At 42.7% G+C, this 6,885-nt stretch overlaps 1 pseudogene across 1 annotated transcript; it reads left to right on the plus strand.

Annotated features, from left to right (window-relative positions):
- Positions 1 to 2,782: 2,782 nt before the first annotated feature.
- LOC149971249 (uncharacterized) lies at positions 2,783 to 5,993 on the plus strand (annotated as a pseudogene). The gene is made up of 3 exons (XR_016492422.1): positions 2,783 to 4,869; positions 5,228 to 5,266; positions 5,856 to 5,993. The product of XR_016492422.1 is annotated as an uncharacterized LOC149971249 (transcript).
- The last annotated feature ends 892 nt before the right edge of the window (positions 5,994 to 6,885 follow it).

A 6,885-nucleotide genomic window follows, 5' to 3' on the forward strand; every position in this document is an offset into this window, starting at 1 on the left:
AGAATAGTAGGTTGTATATTGAATGGAAGACATAGCCCCACATAACACCAAGGGCCCCCAAAAGGGGGGCTGGCTCTGACTGCATGTGTAGGTATGGATGTGGGTACACAGACCCGCAAGCCACTGGAGCCCCTCATGATGAGTTCAGATTTTTTGTGTCCCCCCCACCCCTATCAACGGTGCCCATCCCTAAACTATATCATTGGAAGTTGTTCTTATTATACTGTATATCAGCTGAAACAGTAGCATGAACTGAACCATTTATTTTCTACTTCCTCAGGATTTTCCTGTCTGGCAAAGTCTGCTATAATACTGTGGTATGGTCTTCTAAATTCAGTACCTTATTCAATAAAATAAAAATGTATGAATTGGTATTCCCCCTCCTATTATGCTACATTCCAATACACTACTGCCACCTAGTGTAGATATGGACTAACTACCATAATATACCACACTGTAATACAGTAACTGTAGGGCATGCTATACTGTATCACCAACAGCAGAGGGTGCAAACGAATTGAAACAATTACGTAAGTTTAAAAAAAAACACTTACAAATGTACACCTACAAAAACACCATAGTAGAACTCAAGTAATGAGGTAGTTTAATAGGCTAAATGCATTGTTAGCCGGCAAGGAGGACATGAGGAATCAATACAATTGAGATTCACTCAAAGACCCCAGCCTACATTTCCTTGGAGACATGATATCTATAGATTGCTTATTAAATCCTTTAGATGGCAGTGTTTTACGACTATGCACCAAGGATTTTTCTCAACTCTCTCCTTTCTGAGCCCTATTGAACTGTGTCGTTATCCTCACAAGGGGAGTGTGCTAGAGTATTGAAAACAGGGGAGACAATAATTTTGACTCCTATCTTTTAATTACTTATTCAACAAAATACCTTATTTATACAAAAGTATATGGACATCCATTCAAATTAGTGGGTTCTGAAATGTCATATTCACCCATTGCTGACAGGTGTATGACATCGAGCACACATCCATGCAATCTCCATAGACAAACATTGGCAGTAGAATGGCCTTAATGAGGAGCTCGGTTACTTTCAACATGGCACCATCATGGGATGCCACCTTTCCAACAAGTCAGTTTGTCAAATTTCTGCCTTGCTAGAGCTGCCCCGGTCAACTGTAAGTTCTGTAATGGTGAAGTGGAAACGTCTAGGAGCAACAACGGCTCAGTCACGAAGTGGTAGGCCACACAAGCACACAGAATGGAACCAAAGAGTGCTAAAGAGCGGAGAATGTACAAATTGTCTTTCCTCAGTTGCAACACTCACTACCGAGTTCCAAACTGACTATGGAAGCAACGTCAGAACAATAGCTGATCGTCGGAAGCTTTATAAAATGGGTTTCCTAGGCTGAGCAGCCACACGCAAGCCTAAGATCACCTTGCGCGATGCCAAGCATCGGCTGGAGTGGTGTAAAGCTTGTCGCCATTGGACGGGATTGATGAATCATGCTTCACTATCTGGGTTTGTAGTTTGCCAGGAGAATGCTACCTGCCCGAATGCATAATGCCAACTGTAAAGTTTGGTGGATGATGAACAATGACCCTTTCTTTCAATTTTTGCCTAAAATGACATACCTCGGACCGATCCTGTAAAGGTTAATGGTTCGGGCTAGGCCCCTTAGTTCAAGTGAAGGGAAATCTTAACGCTATTACATTCTAGACGATTCTGTTTTTCCAGTTTTGCGGCAACTGTTTGGAGAAGGCCCTTTCCTGTTTCAGCATGACAATGCCCCCTTGCACAAAACGAGGTCCATACAGCAATAGTTTGTCAAGATTGGTGTGGAAGAACTTGACTGGCCTGCACAGAGCCCTGACCTCAATCCCATCGAATATCTTTGGGATGAAATGGAACGTCTACTGCGAGCCAGGCCTAATCGCCCAACATCACAGCCCGGCCTCACTAATGCTCTTGTGGCTGAATGGAAGCAAGTAACCGTAGCAATGTTCCAACATCTAGTAGAAAGCCTTCCCAGAAGAGGGGGGACCAACTACATATTAATGCCCATGATTTTGGAATTAGATGTTTGACGAGCAGGTGTCCACATACTTTTGATCATGTAGTGTATCTTTCTATGAGTAATTGAATTGCTAAAAAATAACATAATTAAAAAAATGTTTTTGCATAAAATATAGCTCAGTATATGTCTTGTTTATTTTATACAGTCTTTTTTTTTTGCTAATCTTTATCAAGGATGTCACTAGTTATGGATCCCACTGTATATACAGTGCCTTTGGAAAGTATTCAGACCCCTTGGCTTTTTCCACTTTGTTACGTTACAGACAATTTCTAAAATGTATGAAATCGTTTTTCCCCCTCATCAGTCTACACACAAAACCCCATAATGACAATGCCAAAACAGTTTTTTTAGACATGTTTGCTAATTTATTAAAAATTAAAAACTGAAATATCAGATTTATATAAGAATATTTACTCAGTACTTTGTTGAAGCACCTTTGGCAGCGATTACAGCATAATAAATAATACATGTATATCTAGATATGGCTATAGGGATATAGGCTATTAGTTTTCAAATAAAAATGACAAAAATGTAAATAAAGAAGAGACACTGAAGAATAGTAGGAAGAGTGCACATGCGAAAGTGAGGGACTAGCTAGGCCAGTACTGAACATTTCTCTCTTCTTTTCTACTTCTGACTTGAAAAACAGGTGTGGTAAGAACAATTTAGCATTCGCTCCACCAGGTTCTTCATTTAGGGCAGGCTACCGCCCCACTGAGGGATTTCAGACAAAACTGACCTTGAACGCTGATATTTACAGGCAAGGACTTCCAGGTAAACAGTCCGTCTGTTTCAATATATTGAGAGTGCTCCGTTTGATTTTTGTTTCCAACTAACTTTACTACATTTCCCTGCTGCTGCAAAGGGGAGCGAGATGCGTGAGCGATATAAAAGTAAGGAGAATGCGGGCAGTGAGTGCATCCATAGTTTTGAGAGGAAACGGGCGATTGGAAACAGGCTGTTTAAGAGACACGACGCACCTATGCCAGGAGAACCTGCCAGCTACTCGGCGAGGCCAAATTCCCCTACTGGAGGTATTCTGACAAGTTTGGACCACTACCATGGGACTGGGCCGACAACGCTGGACTCTTTGACAGATTAGCACAATTTAGTGACTGCCTTCCTTGTTTAATCAAATGTCATTATCTAACCAAATATATTAATTTAAGGGGTTGACGTCCATAAATGTTTTAACTCACAACTTTACTGAAAATGAGAATGACCACTTCAATGTGTCAACTTGTGTCGAGTAGTCAACATTTAGCCAAAAGGTGCAATACACAATATTTCTAGTAACACTTTACATCCCAATATGGTCTCAGAGCATTTCGCATTATTCTGTACGTTTTACAATTCGTATCCTATGTTACAAATTTGCAAAAATGTACAATGTTACCAATTTGCAAAATGTAAAATATGTTACAAATTTGCAAGAGGTATGATATGTTACGAATTCCAATTTGTTGTGGCTAACTTTAGCTAGCTGGCTAACGTTAGCTAAGCCAGGGGTTGGGGTTAAGGTTAGGATTAAAGTTAGGAGTTAGGTTAAAGGGTTAAGGTTAGGGGAAGAGCTATCTAACATGCTAAGTAGTTGCAAAGTAGCTAAAAAGTAGTAAGTAGTTTTAAAAAGTTGCAAATGAGCTAAAATGCTAAAGTCTTTTTGTTTTTGCCTTAAGTAACCTGCTGTCTTATGTAACCATGCCATACCAATCCTAACATAGCATACTAATTTGAGTGTCCCGGAAATACGATTACTATGTTACGTCTGGTGTATGAGACCAGGCTGCACATCCAGGTATACTGCTTTATAACTTGTTATAAGCATGTATGAGCCTTTATATTGTCTTACAAGCAAGGCTCATACTGTTCATTTTTGAAAATAACAGTGAGTAATATTTTAGGCCTTGCTATTTGGAATGAGTGATACATTTTAGGATAATCGGATCATCAGTTATCACATTTCTTCTGTCTGAATTCACAAATAAATTGCATTCTGTTGCAACATGGTTTTATTAATTAGGTCCAAAACGCTCCAACTATGACAGTGAGAAAAGGTACCTAGGAGTCAGGGTCAAAATGCCTGTGAGAGACATGCTTAATAATATTTGCATAGCAAAGGGACTGGACCCCAAAAATATCCAGGTATTCACTGTGACTAAATTGCTTGGAAGACAATTTCCACATTCCCCAGTCAGATGTTTTGACATATTCATGATGTATCCTTTACGTCTGTCTACAGGGCAACCGCAGCAAGGCATTGAAAGGTTGAACACTTCTGTCAGCCTCCTTAAAAATGGCTCAGCAATCAACACTGCATACTTATTATGTGTGCCCGCTGTGTTTCAGAGAAAACAACCTACTTGCCATAATAGTGGAGGTATTGGAGCAGGATCTCAAAGCTAGCAAGCCATACAGCCAGTCTAACACGTCTGAGTCACCCAACTACAGCCCAGAGCCCACTAAGCAACCATGGAATATTCCAGAGCCACTCCAACATAGCCACTCAATGAAGTTCAGTCAGGAAAACAAGATGCCACAAAAAGCATCTAAATTACTATATGTCAGAGCTCAAGTTATTCCGCTCTGCAGACAGTCACAACACTAGTGTTCCTCCGCTGAACTCCCAAGGAGGGTATATCAACGACGAATCCGACAATATGATGCCCAGTCCAGATTCATATACTGTATGTCTTACTCCCCCAGCAACACCAGTGAATATCAAGTGCCATCTCCCCAAGATTCGGTCTTCGCTAGCCCCCAGTCCTCCAGCTATGAGTTAGGTCAGAATGGAGAAAGTGACTACCAGGATAGCTTTAGCCGTCAGGATAGGTTTAGCTTCCAGTGCCAGGATAGCTTTAGCCCCCAAAGCCAGGACAACTTTAGCCCCCAGTGCCAGGACAACTTTAGCCCCCAGTGCCAGGACAACTTTAGTCCCCAGTGCCAGGATAGCTTTAGCTCCCAGTGCCAGGATAGCTTTAGTCCCCAGTGCCAGGATGGCTTAGTCCCCAGTGCCAGGATAGCTTTAGTCCCCAGTGCCAGGATAGCTTTAGCCCCCAGTGCCAGGATAGCTTTAGCCCCCAGTGCCAGGACAACTTTAGCCCCCAGTACCAGGACAACTTTAGTCCCCAGTGCCAGGATAGCTTTAGCCCCCAGTGCCAGGATAGCTTTAGTCCCCAGTGCCAGGACAATTTAGTCCCCAGTGCCAGGATAGCTTTAGTCCCCAGTGCCAGGATAGCTTTAGCCCCCAGTGCCAGGATAGCTTTAACCCCCAGTGCCAGGATAACTTTCGCCCCCAGTGCCAGGACAACTTTAGTCCCCAGTGCCAGGATAGCTTTAACCCCCAGTGCCAGGATAGCTTTAGTCCCCAGTGCCAGGACAACTTAGTCCCCAGTGCCAGGATAGCTTTAGTCCCCAGTGCCAGGATAGCTTTAACCCCCAGTGCCAGGATAGCTTTAGTCCCCAGTGCCAGGATAGCTTTAGTCCCCAGTGCCAGGATAGCTTTAGTCCCCAGTGCCAGGATAGCTTTAGCCCCCAGTGCCAGGATAGCTTTAGCCCCCAGTGCCAGGATAGCTTTAGTCCCCAGTGCCAGTATAGCTTTAACCCCCAGTGCCAGGACAGCTTTAGCCCCCAGTGCCAGGACAGCTTTAGTCCCCAGTGCCAGGATAGCTTTAACCCCCATTGCCAGGATAGCTTTAACCCCCAGTGCCAGGTTAGCTTTAGCCCCCAGTGCCAGGATAGCTTTAGCCCCCAGTGCCAGGACAGCTTTAGCCCTCAGTGCCAGGATAGCTTTAGCCCCCAGTGCCAGGATAGCGTTAGCCCAGCTACATGTGCCAGGATTGGAACGGCATGGCATACTTCTGGAACCAGCTCCAGAGGGAGGAGAGCTTACTGACGGGTGTTTCTGACCGAGATTGTGGCTACAGACAAGAGCGTAAGGACTTAAGGTGGAATCACAATTTTTATTTGACCCTTTTCATATTACTGAGCCTTGCTGAGCTGTAGCCTGGTCTTGTTAGACATCCACCAGAGAGCAGGAAACTACCACAGTGCTTGCAGACAGTGCTAGTACATCATAACTACACCAACTATTCAGAACTTCATGATAATTGTCAATAGCATTTTCACACCACATGACCAAGGGATTATTGTGTTTTCTTTCCTGGGAAAACACTTTATATGTTAGCCTGTTGATTTTAAATGGTATACCCCCCCCCCCCCCCCCCCGAAAGGCTATAGCAGTATAATGGGTGGAACGTTAGAAATGTTCAGACAGAAATATGAGATGATATCATTCAGTTTGTCATTTAAAGCAGTGTACAGAGACTGTGACAGTATGGTGAATGGATGCTTAACCTGTGACAGACATATTCATTTTCCTACAATAATTCACAAACAACAAATGATGCGGAGACATATTAGCATAGTATTATTTTGTTGTGAAATTCCATGTTCTTGACATACTTGATAATGAAAAAATTGATTATTACTTTCAAGCTACCACTGATTCGAATCAGGCATTGGCCAGCCACAGTACAAAACAAAACTCCCACATTGTTGATGCAGGATTGCCATGCAACTTTTTAAATTTTTTTATTTTCTATTTCACCTTTATTTAACCAGGTAGGCTAGTTGAGAACAAGTTCTCATTTGCAACTGCGACCTGGCCAAGATAAAGCATAGCAGTGTGAACAGACAACACAGAGTTACACATGGAGTAAACAATTAACAAGTCAATAACACAATAGAAAAAAAAGGGGGAGTCTATATACAATGTGTGCAAAAGGCATGAGGAGGTAGGCGAATAATTACAATTTTGCAGATTAACACTGGAGTGA

Source organism: Oncorhynchus mykiss, chromosome 27, assembly GCF_057628025.1.
Source record: "Oncorhynchus mykiss isolate SJ-2025 chromosome 27, ASM5762802v1, whole genome shotgun sequence".
NCBI classification, from domain to species: Eukaryota; Metazoa; Chordata; class Actinopteri; order Salmoniformes; family Salmonidae; genus Oncorhynchus; species Oncorhynchus mykiss.